This window comes from Zosterops lateralis (assembly GCF_965231275.1).
Source record: "Zosterops lateralis genome assembly, chromosome: 28".
Taxonomy (NCBI): Eukaryota; Metazoa; Chordata; class Aves; order Passeriformes; family Zosteropidae; genus Zosterops; species Zosterops lateralis.
This window is the reverse complement of record NC_139788.1, coordinates 6,230,299-6,245,340: the sequence shown is the minus strand read 5'-3', so window position 1 is coordinate 6,245,340 and position 15,042 is coordinate 6,230,299.

Below are 15,042 nucleotides of genomic sequence, written 5' to 3'. Positions count from 1 at the left end.
AGAATCCCTTCTCTGGCACTACTCCCAGGTGCAACCTCGATTTCGTACCTGAGATGTTTTGATTTTCTGAAATTCTTTTCCCAGGGAATTTTCTGTAAACAAGAGACGGGTTTTTGTAACTGTACCTATGTTTTCATTCCTTCTCCTAGGAAGGGCTTCTTGATGCCCCTCTGGTCTGAAAAATGTAGTTGAAGAGGTTTGTCTTTGTTTACACTGATCAAATTGGTCTGTGTGAAATAGTGTAAAAGGGAGAAACATCCCAAAAATAAAGGAGTAATTTTCAGCCTTCTGCAGTTCAGAGTCTGTGTCGTTGTGGTGTAAAACAGCGTCACCCTGGGGCTTCCTTCTCCCTCAGGGGTGAGTAAGGAATGAAGGTGGCAGCACCTCAAATTGCCCCTGGAAAGCCAGATCTTCCCCAGGGGATGGTGCTGTCCCTGCTTCCTGGGCTGCCCGACAAAGTGGGGATCCTTTTATTTCCACTCCTGTTCCCATTTTGGCAGTGCTGTAGTCAAGTAGCTCAATTAAGCAATAACTGCCTCTGTACAGCTGCCCACACAGCCTGCGGTAAATAATTAAACGCTGAAATAATCCAGCAGATGGGAAGCAGCGTGGAGAGGGATCTGAGAGAGGAATCCTCCCTCCTGCCCCGCTCATCTCTGGCCCTGCCACAGCACCGAGCCACGGAAACGTGGAGAAACACCTGGAGGGGAAAATCCCAGCTCCCACCCCATGTCCTCAGCCCCGGGACAGTGGCAGGAGAAGAAAAACTTGGGAGAAACATGATGGAAAATTTTAAGCGAGCCCTGGTGTTGATCTGGAGGTGAATCACATCCCTGAGCCAGCCCATGGTTCCTCTTGCACATCATCTGCGTTTTATCTGCTCCAAAGTAGAGCAGAAACATCACTGAGAGGCCTAATTAGCAGCTACTGATGGATAAATATGAATTCCAAACCCTCAGGATTGAGGATCCAGCTTGGAGCTGGGAGGGTTTGGCACAAGAGCCTGTCCTGAGTGTGGTGCAGCGGCTCTGGTGTGGAATTGGCATCATCCCTGTGCCACACTCCCAGTTCCCTCCCAGGGATCATCAGAGCCAAGCAAAGGCAACGAGAGCCTTTCCAAAGGGTGCTGCAGCCCCTATCCACCTCCCAAAAAGTCATGGGAACCCCCCAAACCATTCAATGATCCCTAAAATCAGCTCCTGCCATTCCAAAAGGTCGGCACATGGAGCTGCCTGTGGGCAGTGGCTGTTGTTCCATGGTGATCCCGGCTCCCAACAGGCAGAAATCCTCTTCTCTATATTCACATTTCCATCACATCCTCCTCAGACAGCTCCTCTCCACTCCTCCATCTGCTTAAATGCCATCTCCGAGAGAGATTGGCTCGGAACAGCTTCTCCCCTCATCATCGTTAGCTCCCTGTTCTCCTCCTCAGGATTTGCATGCTTGATCCCGGGAATTCGCCAGGGATTCAGATTTTGTGGGGCCTGGGAGCCAGGGAAAACGTGTCAGCCTGGGGATAGGGCAAGGGGTGACCTCAAAAACTGAATTTCTTCATGGAAACAGCAGATTTTTGGGTCCAGAACAGCCCTGGGAACAGCTGAGGTCACCAACTTGGGGACATCCCTGAGGAGGGTCCTGCTGCAGACTCACAGCCAGGAGTGATTTATGTTCTCAGTGTGAATTGAATCTCAGCTGGGAACTGATTCTCCTGCCAGATCCACCAGCTCGGCATCTGGTGAATCAGATCAGGAAAGGGGTCCCAGGAAACAGATTGGGAAAATTATCCCGGAAATCAGATTGGGAAAGTGATACCAGGAATCAGATCAGAAAATGATCCTGGGAATCATATCGGGAAAGGGGTCCTGGGAATCAGATTGGAAAAGGAGTTTCAGGAATCAGATCAGGAAAATGACCCCGTGAATCGGGTCGGGAAAGTGATCCCGGGAGAAGCATTCCAGATCCTTATCTCCGTTATCAGCTCGCGGCCAATTCCCAAACAACCCTGAGCTCAATCCCACACTCAGCTCAGCCCCATGGGGCAAAATGCAATCCTGAGATGCTCTGGGGCGCTCTGGGTCTCCCCCGATCCTGCCTGGAGATGCTGACGACCTCCTCAGCGTGCTCATTGTCCACAGATCTGCCGTGACCTCGGCGGCTCCATCCTTTGGCCAAACCCCCTTTTGTCAACTCCCAGCCTCGCCTTTGGGGACCCCCCAGGCCTGTTCCCCCCTCTATTTGTGCCGAGAGCGCGCCGGGGGCGGGGGAGACAGCGCAGCTGCTGCTGGCAGAGGATGTGACAGGGTGTCATAGCCCCTTCCCCCTCCTCCGGCACGCGCTGTCACCGCGCGTTTTCCCCGGGAGCTGCTGGATAATTTGCATCCGCCACGACGCAGCTTCTGGGCCGTGTTTGTCAAAGTCAATCCGCGGCTCGCTGCCTCGGGAGATTCCCGGCGTGATCGACCAGCCGAGCCTCGGGGACGGGCACGGGCAGCGCTCCCAAGCTGCCCACGGAGCCGCGGGCACAGCCAGAGGGGCGCCGGCACCTCCCGCCCGTCCCAGCGTGGCCCACAGGGGTGGAAATTCTTGGGAAGCAGCAGGGAAAGAGCCACCGGTTTGTGGGTGACACCAGGACAAAGTGTCCCCGTGTCCCCTCATCCCTGGGATGAGCTGTGGTCGTCGAAGGGGACTCAACACAGAGCAGGAACATCACCCCAAATTCCACCATGTTTCTCTGAACCCAGGGATGCAAATTCTTGGGAGGAAGGCAGGAAAGAATGACCAACTTGTGGGTGATACCAGGACAAAGTGTCGCTGTGTCCCCTCATCCCTGGGATGAGCCATGGTTCTCCAAAGGGATCAAACACCAGCACAGGAGCATCAGCTCCCAAGTTTCAGCATCAGCTCCCATTTCCCTCCACCCAGAGATTCCAGTTCTTGGTAGGCAGGAAGGAAAGAGCCCCCAGCTTGTGGGTGACACCAGGACAAAGTTGTCACTGTTTCCCCTCTTTCCTGGAATGAGCCATGGTACTCCAAAGGGATCAAACACCAGAGCGGGAGCATCAGCTCCAAATTGCACCATGTTTCCCTGGACCCCAGGGATGCCAATTCTTGGGAGGCAGGAAAAAGAGCCCCCAGCTTGTGGGTGACACCAGAACAAGGTGTCCCTGTATCCCTCCATCCCTGGGATGAGCTCTGATGATTCAAGGAGACTCAACACCAGAGTGGACTATCACCCCCAAATTCCACCATGTTTCCTTGAACCTCAGGGATACAAATTCTTGGGAAGCAAAGGGGAAAGGGCCTCCAGCTTGTGGGTGACACCAGAACAAGGTGTCACTGTGTCCCCTCGTTCCTGGGATGAGCCACAGTGCTCCAAAAGGGTTAAACACCAGAGCAGGAGCATCACCCCAAACTGCAGCCCCAGGCCAGGGTGCTGTCACCAGGGGGGGCGCTCAGCCCCACCTTGTCCCTGTCCCTGTCACCGTGGGAAGGGGCCAGAGGCTGCTCCTGAGTGTCCCCTCTGTGACAGCTGTCCCTGCCATCGGCTCGTGCTCCCCGGGGAGCCTGGCTTTGTTCCCTATACAAAGGAACAAAGGTGACAGCCCTGCCACAGAGGGATCAGCACTGGCTGTGAGGGGGACAGGGTTTGTCACAGCCCTGCCAGGTGTGGTGACAGCAGGATGGGCTGGGAGCATGGATGGAAGGAGGGAAGAGCTGGAGGTCTTCTAAAAGGGCTCAGCCCCCTCATCATCATCCCTGTTCCTTGCTGATCCCTCTGAGCCGCAAAAATACCCCCAAAATCCCTTTATGGGGTGCGTCAGCCCATGTTCCCCCATGTTGCTGACTGTCAGAGATCAGGGGACAAGTGTGACAACGGCGACACGTGGGGGTGGTGACAGCGGTGCCACAGCCCCAGTGAGGTGGAGCCAGAGCTTTTCCAGCTCTCCCAGGACCCTGCAGGCTCCGTGGCACCGCCAGAGGAGCCCAAAGCAGTGGCAGAAGGTGCTGTGACAAACCTTGTCCCCGTTCTCCCAGGGCAGGACAGGCTGCTGTCCCCTCCCTCAGCTCCATCCCGGGATCCCCTTACTCACCTTCCTGCCAACCCTCCTGAATCCCAGCCAGCCTCATCCAGGAGCTCCATCCACGGCCTCCCCTCGGCTCCCAAAGTTCCCAATTCCAGGGGAGTGGGGGCTGTTCTCACTTTCCTGCGCTATCTATAGTCCCCTCTATACCTCTATATATAGATCCTATAGCTCCCAGCTAATCCCTCCGCAATCATAAAGCCATTAAATTAATTAACCGAGGGAAAGAGAGGGGGAAAGGGCTGGAGAAGAACAGAGGAGAGGTTTTTTTGACATTTATTTATACCTGGGTTTATAGCCCAGGTCAGCCCCAGGGTATTTATACCTGGATTTATACCCCAGCCCAGCTCGCTCCTGCCACGAAGAGCAGATCCATGAACCATCATCCCAATTTCTGCTTTTCCCGATGTTCCAGCTGGGGAATGAGGCAGGAAAAGAGCTGCAGGTGCTGGAAATCTGCATTTCCACGCTGGATCCAGTGCATGGCATGGGATGGGTGGGAGGGCGGAGCTGATCCCCACACCCATCCCTGTTTTCTCGGCTGAGAATTCCAGGGTCGGGCAAGGGAGGAGGGTGTGAAGTGGTAGCGGTCCAGGAACGCTGCCAGGAGCGAGGGAGATGCAGCCGGCAGGGGGAACAGCCGCGGGCTCTGGATGAGCCCCTGGATTGGAGGGGAGAGCTCGGCGTAGGCCGATCCCAGCGTGTTTGCAACCAAATCCCAAACCCCGACTCATCTGCTTTGGGCTCGGGGAATTGTTTGTCACCCCGAGCTGGGCAGCCTTGGAATCTTCCCAGGGAATCTGGGACAAATTTGGGGCTGGAGGCAGTAGGGGAAGGAGCAGCCAGGTGGAGAGATGGGAATGTGGAGAGATGGAAATGCAGAAAAATGAGAATGTGGAAAAATGGGAATGTGGAAAAATGGGAACGTGGAGAGATGAGAACGTGGAGAGATGAGAACGTGGGTAGATGAGAACGTGGGGAGATGGGAGTGTGGGCAGATGAGAATGTGGAGATGGGAATGTGGAGAGATGGGAATGTGGAAAAATGAGAATGTGGGGAGATGGGAATGTGGAGAAATAGGAATGTGGGAAAATGGGAATGTGGAAAAATGAGAACGTGGAGAGATGAGAACGTGGGGAGATGGGAGTGCGGGCAGATGGGAATGTGGAGATGGGAATGTGGAGAGATGGGAATGTGGAAAAATGAGAATGTGGGGAGATGGGAATGTGGAGAAATGGGAATGTGGGGAGATGGGAATGTGGAGAAATGGGAATGTAGGGAGATGGGAATGCTGCGTATCCACCTCATCTTGGCTTTCCCTGTCACCTTGTGTCCCCACTGTCACATTTGTCCTCTCATCTCTGTGGGTCAGGGACTGGGAGAACGTGGGTAAGTCAATCCCATAAAGGGAATTTTGGGCTCAGCAATGAGCAGGGATGACCCTTTGGAAAACCTCTGGCTCATTCCTCTTACCATCAGCCCGGTGCCGCCGCGCCTGTGACAAAGGGACAGAGCCCAGGGAGCAGCCAGGAATGCCAGGATCGGGAATGTTCCCTCTGATCCTCCCCGGCTGATGGATGGGCTGTCTGCCTGCAAACCCCGGCCGTCACTCAGCCTCTAATCCGCAGCCCTGGCACATTCTCCTCGCTGACAAGGAGCTGACACGGTTTTCATGGCACTTAATCAGCTCTTTAAATTTAATGCCCCAATCGGCTGCATCTTGCAGCGGCCACTCTGCCCCGGCCGGGCCCCGCGGAGGTGGAGGGCGGGCAGGAGCGGGGAAATCCCTATGATGGAATTTCAAGAATGGAGTTCTTTGCAGCAGCTAGCAGCTTCCCCTGCAAAAAATTAAATTAAATTAATATAATATAATATAATATAATATAATATAATATAATATAATATATAAATCTCAGCTCGGCTCATTTCCTCTCCTTCCATGGGAACAGCCCAGAAATCAGCAGAGTGTAGTGGCCTTGGGGCTGCCCCACACAATCCCGTTTTGGATATTCCAAACCCCCTGGCTGCCCAGGAATTCTCCCAGTGGCACAGGGACCCTGTAGTGGAGCAAATCCCATGGTGACACCAAGGTGACAGTGAGGTGACACAGCCAGGGATGAGGGGTGGGTGGACAGGGCAAGGAGATTGGCTGGGATGAGGGAGAGGACCATCGGGAATGGCCACGGCAGGGACAGCAGGGACAGCGGACATACAGACAGCTCCTAGCAGCCAAAGGCAAGAGCTGAGAGAAGCTGGGGATGATTGGCTTCATTCCACCCAAAAAAAAACCCCATGGAAAACCACAGGAATGGAGAGCCAGGGGACGTTCTGGGGGTGAGCACAGGGTTGGGGGTGGGCATAGGGAGTGGAGTGAGAACAGGGAATGGGGTGAGAACAGGGAATGGGGTGAGAACAGGGAATGGGAATGGACACAGAATGGGAATAGGCATAGGTATAACAATGAAGACAGGGAATGGGATGAGGGTGGGAATGGGAACAGGGAATGGGGTGAGGACAGGGAATGGAATGGGCACAGGAATAACAATGAGGGCAAGGAATGGGATGAGGGTAGGAATGGGGATGGGAACAGGGAATGGGGACAAGGAATGGGCACAGGGATAAGAATGAAGACAGAGAATGGGAATGGGCATAGGGAATGTGATGGGCACAAGGAATGAGATGAGCATAGGGAATGGGTTGTAAATGTAAATGAGGATGGGCACAGCGATAAGAATGAGGACATGGAATGGGATGAGGGGGAAATGGGAATAGGCCCAGGAAATGGGGATGGATCCAGGGAATGGGATGAGCACAGGGAATGGAATGAACACAGGGATGCAGCCAAGGCCGGAGCAGTTTCCCAGAGATCTGGGAGCTGCTGGAATGTAGCCAAGGGCTCCCGCCATGCCCAGCCGAGGGGGGTGTGTCCATGTCCTGCACTCAGGGCTGAGGCCGGAAAGGTGGCACCTCCTGGTCCCCTGGCTGAGCTGGGATCCCTCCCTCCTCGGCACCATCCCAGGTGCCAAATCCTTCCCGACCCCGGGCTGGCACCTCCCTCCTTCCGAACTCTCCACACGACAGAGATCTGGGGGACATGAACGATTTCTCTCCCTTCACCTTTCTTTGTACTCCTCTGCTAATGACAACAATGGGAATTAAACCTCTCCCGAGCAGCACAACAAAGGCCTCTGTCGAGAGGAGATCAGCGTGACCGAGCTGGAGGCAGGATAAAAAACCCCCTGGAGCAGCAGCAGGAAGGAGGAACAGCGGGGTGGAGGACACCGCGCACCCCTGCAGAGCTGGGGGCTCATCAAAACCTCATCCAGGGGGGAAAATCCTTGGAAATAAAACCTCCGAGCGCTGGGGCAGCTGGATCCGGATCTGGATCATGCTGGATCACACGGATGGGCAGCAGAGCAGCCCCCTCGAGCCCCCCTGCACCCACCCTGGCCCTCACATGCCGCGCTCCGTGCGTGCAGGAGGGAAGGCGATGGCCTGGGATGCTCCAGCTTGCCCTACATTCCTCCTAAATATAGCAGCCAGGTGCTGCCACTTCACCTGGCTCGGGAGAGGCCAGGTGGTCCTGCCTGGGAGGCCTGGATGATCCTGGATAAATCCTGGAATGATCCTGGAATGCTGAGCCCACTGCTCCTGGCACCGCCACCCCCATCTTCGTGTCACCTCTTCCACTCTGCTTGTGACAAGCCAAGGGGCTGGTGGCACCCTGGGGACACAGCCAGACATCCAGATGGACCCACTCCTTGTGAGGTTTTTTGCGTTTGTTTGGTTGGTTTTTTGGTGGTTTTTTTGGGTTTTTTGCCTTCTCAACACAGGGAGCCATCCCAAAAATAGCTGGGAATAGCTTCCCGTGCCCCAGCACAGGAGAAGGAGGGGAGGCAGCTCTCACCTCCTGCTTCCAAAATTCCAGGGAATGCAGAGTGCCAGGGCTGGGAGAAAGGGGAGAAGGGTCAGTGTGTCCCCAAGTGCCTCCTGTCTGTCTCTGGTGAGGGATGGAGCGGGGCTGGGTGCTGCAGAGGACTCCTGGCTGGATTTGGGGATTTTTCCTGCCTGCAGGACATAATTTGCTGCCCCTGGTGCCGAGCCTGGTGCCTTTCTGCTTCTTGCTGGCTTTGCTCAGAGCTCTGCCTCTCCAGATCTGATGGTTCCAGCAAAATCCCCCTGCCCTGTGCTGGATCCTAACTCCCATCACTGCTCCCATCCTGGATTTCAGCTCATCCTTTCTAAATTCCACAGAGAACAGAGCCTGGGTGGCCTCTGGGCCACCCCAATGCCTGAGGAACTCACAGACCCCATCAGGCCCTGATGCTCCCACTCAGGGATTTGACTCCCCCATTCCAGTTTTGCCCATCCTGCAGAAATTCCAATTCCCCACCAGCCCTTCCCTTCCCCAGCAACGCTGTTATCCTTTCCCAGGATCACGGAACAGCCAGAAATTCTGGAATTTCTCCTGGAATTGGGAGGTGAAACATCTGAGGAAGCTCCCAGAACAGGATCTGAGCTCCTCCGGGTGCCAACACCCACATGGGGCACAGCGAGGGGCTGGAACAGCGCTGGGATCGCTTGGGTGGCCATGTAGGGGATAATTGGGCACTTGTGCGTGAGCCCGGGGCCCGCTCATGCAGAAACCGCTCGGGTGCTCCCGCCCAGCCCCGGCCCCTCCTGCCTTGCCCGAGGGCGGCCGGATCAGCTCCCCGGGGAGCCCGGGAACGGGATGAGGCTGCTGGCCGGAGGGCACCGAGGGACCGATGTCACTGTCACCGCCGATGTCAGGCCTTCCTCCCTGCCAGGTCTTCCTCCTTCCAGCCTTTTCCTCCTTCCAGCCTTTCCTGTCAGCCTTTGCTCCCTTCCATTCTTTACTCCCTTCCAGCCCTTTCTCCCTGTCAGTTCTTCCTCCTTCCAGACTTTCCTCCCTGTCATCCTTTCCTCGCTTCCAGTCTTTCCTCCTTTTCAGCCTTTCCTCCTTTCCAGCTTTTCCTCCCTCCTGCTCTTGCTGCCATTTTGATCTCCTCCTTCTCACTTCTGCCTCACCCTGAGCACAGCTTCTGGGCCACCAGCTTGTGCTGTCCTTGGCTTCATTGTCCCCTGGCTGTCTCCTAGGACTCCCCTAAGGCCCCTGCTCACTCCTGTCCCCCAGGAGTGATTCCACTCCCTCCCAACTCTCCAAAAAAACCCCTCTTCCCTGGAGCCAGGGTCCGTCAGGACCTCCCTACACAGCTCCACATCTCTACGGACACACCCTCAGCACCTTCCCTGCTCCTGCCCCTCTCCTCTCATTCCCCTCCCTGTATTTTTTCCCCCTTTTCCCCCTCCTTTTGCCGGTGTTTTTTGCACCGCGGGGCGCTGATCCCTCTGAGGGGCCGCAGCTGCCGCCGAATGAAAGCCGCTCTTTAAAAAGCTCCCAAAAAGCTCTGGCAGAAAGCTGATGTTCACCTTGAAAAAGCCATTTGCTGAAGGCCAGAGAGGCGATCCCCGCTCCACTCAAAAGCTGCTCTGGTAATGGATGTGCAGACAAAAGCGCCGGCTCGGCAGCCCGGGGATGGAGAGTCCCCCGAGCCCTCCCCCCTCCCTGCGGCAGCCGCGGCCCCGGTGGCCCTGCCAGGGCACCCAGATGGCAGCAGTGTCCCCTCCCCAGCCAGGGATGTGTCCCCTGCCCCTGCTCGTCCTCCTCTGCCTCGTGGGATGTCATTTGCTGCCCTCGTGTCACATCCCATAGTATCCCCACAACTCACTGCCCCGTTCCATCCCAATCCTCCTTGTTCTCCCCATCAGATCCCCCATAAATCCCCTCTTTGCATGGCCGCATCTGATTCCTCCATCAATCCCATCACATCCCCACTTCATCCCACCACGACATCATCCCCTCACATTCCCCCATCCCATCCCAAAACATCTCCACACCTCGCCCCTCATCACATCCCTGCCTCATCCCACCCCATCCTATCCCCATCCCATCCTACTCCATTCCCATCCCATCCGGTCCTACCCATCATGTCCTGTCCACCATCCAATTCTCTCCATTTCATCTTGTCCCATGTTGTCCTGCCCTGTCCCATCCTGTCCCTATCCCATGACATTCAGTCAGGTCCCATCCCATCCCAGCCTGCTTCATTCCTATTCCGTCCCAGCCCATCCTGTCTGGTCCCATCCTATCCAGTCTCATCCCGTCTAATTCTGTCCCATTCCTGTTTCAGCTTGTCCCATAACACCCTGCTCCATTCCATCCCTTGTCCCATCCCACAACTTTCCTGTCCCATCTTATCCCATTCCATCCTGTCTGGTACCATTCCCTCTGGCCCCATCCCATTCCCATCCTGTACCATCCTCTCTTATTCTCTCCTATTCCCATCCCATCCCATCGTTTAATCCCATTTTTTAATCTCCCACCTCATCCCACCCCATCTCATCCCTATCACATTCCTCCTTTGGATCCCATCCCATAACAACCCACCTTTTAATCCTCTTTTTTAAACCCCCCCATCCCATTCCCACATTTCCCCCCATCCCATCTCCACCCCCTCATATTCCCCCATCCCATCCTATTCTCCCTTTTTATCCCTGTTTTTAAACCCATCCCATCCTCCCTTTTTAACCCCTTTTTTAATCCCCCATCATTCTCTGAATTCTGGACATTTTCCCGACCTCACGGAATTCCTGGGCTTCACTATCATCCCAGAGTGCTAAAACATTCCCCTGGAATTTTTTCAGCCCATCAAGCCTTTGTCCCAACCCCTCTTATATTCCCAAAGGACCTCCGGGAGCAATTCCAACCCCTTTTCCCTGGAATGACTTGGCATTTTGAGCATGACAAAAACACAGAGGCCTTTTAAAAAATAGGAAGCAACCCATAAATCCAAATATTTCACAACACAATTGCCTTTTTTGCCCCCCCTCCCCAAACCTCATAAATATGCATTTTCCCATTTTCACTGCCTACAAATCTATTATTGTTTTTGCCGGCTGCGGGGAGGCCGCGGTTGGCATTGGGAGTGCGTAATTTATCATTAAAATGTAATTTATAACGTCGGGAGCGGAGGCATAATGAAGTCTGGATGAGGTGATGGATGGCCGGGAAGCATGTGTTTAAAGGGAATCGTGTTTACATCCTTGTAGGTCTGCACGGAAAAAGGGAATTGAGATGGCTGGGAAATAATTACCGGTGTGTTGGGAGTGATTGTGGACTCCTGCAGCCTCCCAGCCCCCCAGGAGAGCACCTGGAGGAGCTCAGGGAAAGGCTGGAATTGCTGAGGGGGGTTTTGTAGGGGTTTTTGTAGGTTGTGGGTTTGGTGGGGAAGGGAGGGCAACCAGGGGAGGGAGAGGATTCAGGGAGGGTGAGGATGTATGGAAGGGAAAGGATGCAGGGGAGAATGAGGGTCCAGGAAAGATGAGGATCCAGAGGAGGGAAAGCAACCAAGGAAAAGTGAGGATCCAGAGAAGGTAGAAGATCAAGGGAAGGGAGAGGATCCAGAGAAGGATGAGGATCCAGGGAAGGATGAGGATCCAGGGAAGATGAACAGCCAGGGAAAGGGAGAGAGCACTGATGGGAAAATGAGAAGGAAACTCATGGAAGGGTGAGAATTCAGTGGAGGATGAGGATCCAAGAAAGGGTGAAGATCCGGGGGCGGGATCCAGGGAGGACAGTGGATCCAGGGAAAGCTGAGCACCCAGGGAAGGATGAGGATCCAGGGAAGATGAACAGCCAGGGAAAGGGACAACACTGATGGAAAGTTGAGAAGGAAATCATGGAAGGGTGAGAACCCAGGGAAAGGAGAGGATCTGGGGGAGGTTGAGAATCCAGGGGAGGATGAGGATCCAGGAGAGGGAGAGCAACCAGGGAAGGATGAGGATCCTGGGAAGAGAGGCCACCTACGAAAGGAACAACCTCTAAGGAAGAGAGAGAATTCAAGAAAAGGGTGAGCACCCATGGAAGGAAGAACATCCAAAGAAGGGAGAGAACCCAGAGAAGGGAAAGTAGCCTGGAAAAGGTGAGAACCCAGGAAAAAGAGAATCCAGGGAAGAGAGAGAATCCAGGGAGGAAAAATTGCGAGGAAGGAAGAACATCCAAGGAAGGGAAGGAATCCAGGGAATGTTGAGCACCGAGGGAAGGTGAGAAGCCAGGGAGAAGAGAACATCCAGGGAAAAGAGAACATCCAGGCAAGGGAAAGCAGACTGGAAAAGGTGTGAGCAGCCAGGAAAGGAGAAGCATTCCTGGAAGAGGGAACCTCCAGGCTCCACCTTCACCAGGAGAGTGCTGAAAGCAGAAATTCGGGAATTCTATAGAGAATTCCCACTGGAACAGGCTCCCCGGGGAATGCTCAGGGTGGGATTTTTGGGGTTGGCTGTGCAGGGACGAGGAGCTGAACTCCATAATCCTCATGGTTCCCTTCCAAGCGCGAATATCCACGGGGATATTCCTCCCTGCAGGCCAGAGCATCCCCTGGGTGCTGCCTTAGGATGGAATTCCAGGCGCTGCTGCTCCAGCTCTGCCTCCAAGGGTTGGGAATCCCGCCGGGCCCAGCTGATCTCGTCGGGGATCCTGGCGTCGTTCCTGAGCCCAAATCCGGTCCATTGTTTTCCATCCGTCTGCCTCCAAATTGCTCCTAAATAACACAGTTTATCTTTGGCTGATTGAGCCGAAGAATTTTGCAATTACCGGCAAACAAGGACATTCAGCAGCCCATGTTATTTGCATTTTTAAGGACCGAGGATTTTTTTTCCCCCCTCTCTCCCCCCTCTCCACGGGATTTTCAGCTAATGATGTTTTGGAGTTGGAGCTGGAGGATTTCAAACATTTTCCAACGTGGATTTGATCACTGGCGAGGCTCCTTCTCCCTCACACTCCAAAACTCCCGTCCATGAGTCCTCAGGCAGCCGTGGGAGCACATTTAACCCAAAATTCTCTCCTTTTTTGGCTGTTTCATGGCCTTTTTCCACCTCCAAACTGCATCCAGGAGGGAACAGAGCAGCCCTGGAGCTGGAACTGGTCCAGTTTCCCTCTCAGCAGCTCCACGTGCACTCAGGCAAGGGGTCAGTGGCCGCGTTCCGGCTTTTATTCAGTTTTTTTTTATTATTTATTCTTTTTTTTTTTTTCTCCCGCCCGGCTGCTCCATTAGGCCGGGCTGCCTCCTCCAGGCCCCTTCTTTTTCTGCTCTAATTCCCCCTCCCAGCCCTGGGCTCTTCCCCCGCCCCGCAGCCCTCATTGATCACCTTGTCAAAAAAAAAAAAAAAAAAAAAAAAAACCACACACACACTTCCTCGGAGCTGAGGTTGAGGAAGAGGAGCTAGAGAGGAGCTGGAGAGGTTTAATTACTCCCCGCGATCGCTGCCGGGGGTCCCAGAGCTGTATAAATGATTAATTACAGCCCGGCTGCGTGCGAGGAGCACAAGACGCCATTAATGCACTCACTGAGTGCTCTTCCCCTGCTAAAATACCTGCCCGGAGCCCGAGGGGAAATCGCAGCGAAAAAAGCCTCGGAAAAGTCTCAATCCCAAAGTTTTTCAGAAGTTTGGGAAGCTCCAAGCCTGCCCAGATCTCGTGTGGCATGTTGATTCTTCCCAGAGGAATTCTGTAGCAGGGATGCTTTGACCAGAGAATCTTTTATCCCTCAATTTTCAGGGATTTTCCCCATCTGGAACTGGGGAAAAGGAGGCGAATTCCTGGATTTTCCATCCCAGATTGGGGGAAAAGGAGGAGAATTCCCGGATTTTCCATCCCAGATTGGGAAAAAGGAGGAGAATGCTCAGATTTTTTGGGACAGGGCCTGTCCAAAGTGGTGTTTGGGGTTGTCACCCACTGGTCCCTGAGCAGGTCCCAGCAGGGATCAGAGAAGGGATGGTCCCTGTTATAAATACATATTATATAATTGGCTTTTTGCAAATATTGAAATGAATTCATATAATATGTATTTATAATATTCCACATTCTTCCAATGCCAGGAAGGGGTTGGTGACAGTCCCTTTGTCACCTGGAATCCTGTCATGGGCTGTCCCCAGCGTGCCATGAGTCCCCAGCACCTCCCAAAGCTGCAGCTCCCCTTTTATCCCCTTTATTTCCATTTTTATCCTCTTAATTTCCGTTTTTATCTCGATTTTATCAGGGCATTTCTGTTCCCAAGTGCAATTAACTCCCAATGGGGGCACAGCGGAGGTGAGGGAGGGACAGCACCCGGCAGAGGAGACAAAGGGCGCCGTGTCACCTTCTGCTGCCACCCTCCTGATGCCTCAAGTTTTACCTTTGATGTATTTCAGATTAAGTGCTGCCCAGGGGTGCAGTTCTGAGCTCACAGTCAGTGTCACTCAGCTCTGCACACAGCAGGGACACAAAACAAATCCTTTTCCTGCTGCACACCAAGGACAACAGGGACAAGTTTTCAGGCCCAAAAGCACGAACAAGGGTGGCTGAAGGGAGAAAACAAGGATGAGACTTCCTAACCTGGAGCTGTAATTGGACAATTAAACCCCAATAGGCAAATGGACCAAAACTTATGAAAAAGTGTGAAACCTCGTGACCGGGCAGCCATTTTTTTACTATTTTGTGTCCATTTTGTGACCGTTTTGTGACCATTTTGGGTCCCTTTTGGGTCCATTTTGTGACCATTTTTGTGACCATTTTAGGTCCATTTTGTGTCGCTGGACGACATGAAAGAACCACACTCACCCGTCAGGTTGAGAAGTGAAAAGAGAAAAAGGAAGTTTATTATGATTTGGGGTTTATATAAGATTTGAAATTTGTTCAGGGATTAGGGGATGAGAGTAACACCTCTCTGACCCCAGTGGCCAACTTAGAAGTCCACCAATTTGTCCTTCCCCCTGGAAGGAATGTGCTGTTTACAAAATATCAGTCTTTGTTTTTGTTACAAGCGTGAGAAAACTCCAGTAGAAATGTGAAACAATCAGAGGGCTGAAAAATCAGGGCGACAGTTTTGGGTCTGGTTTGGGTCCA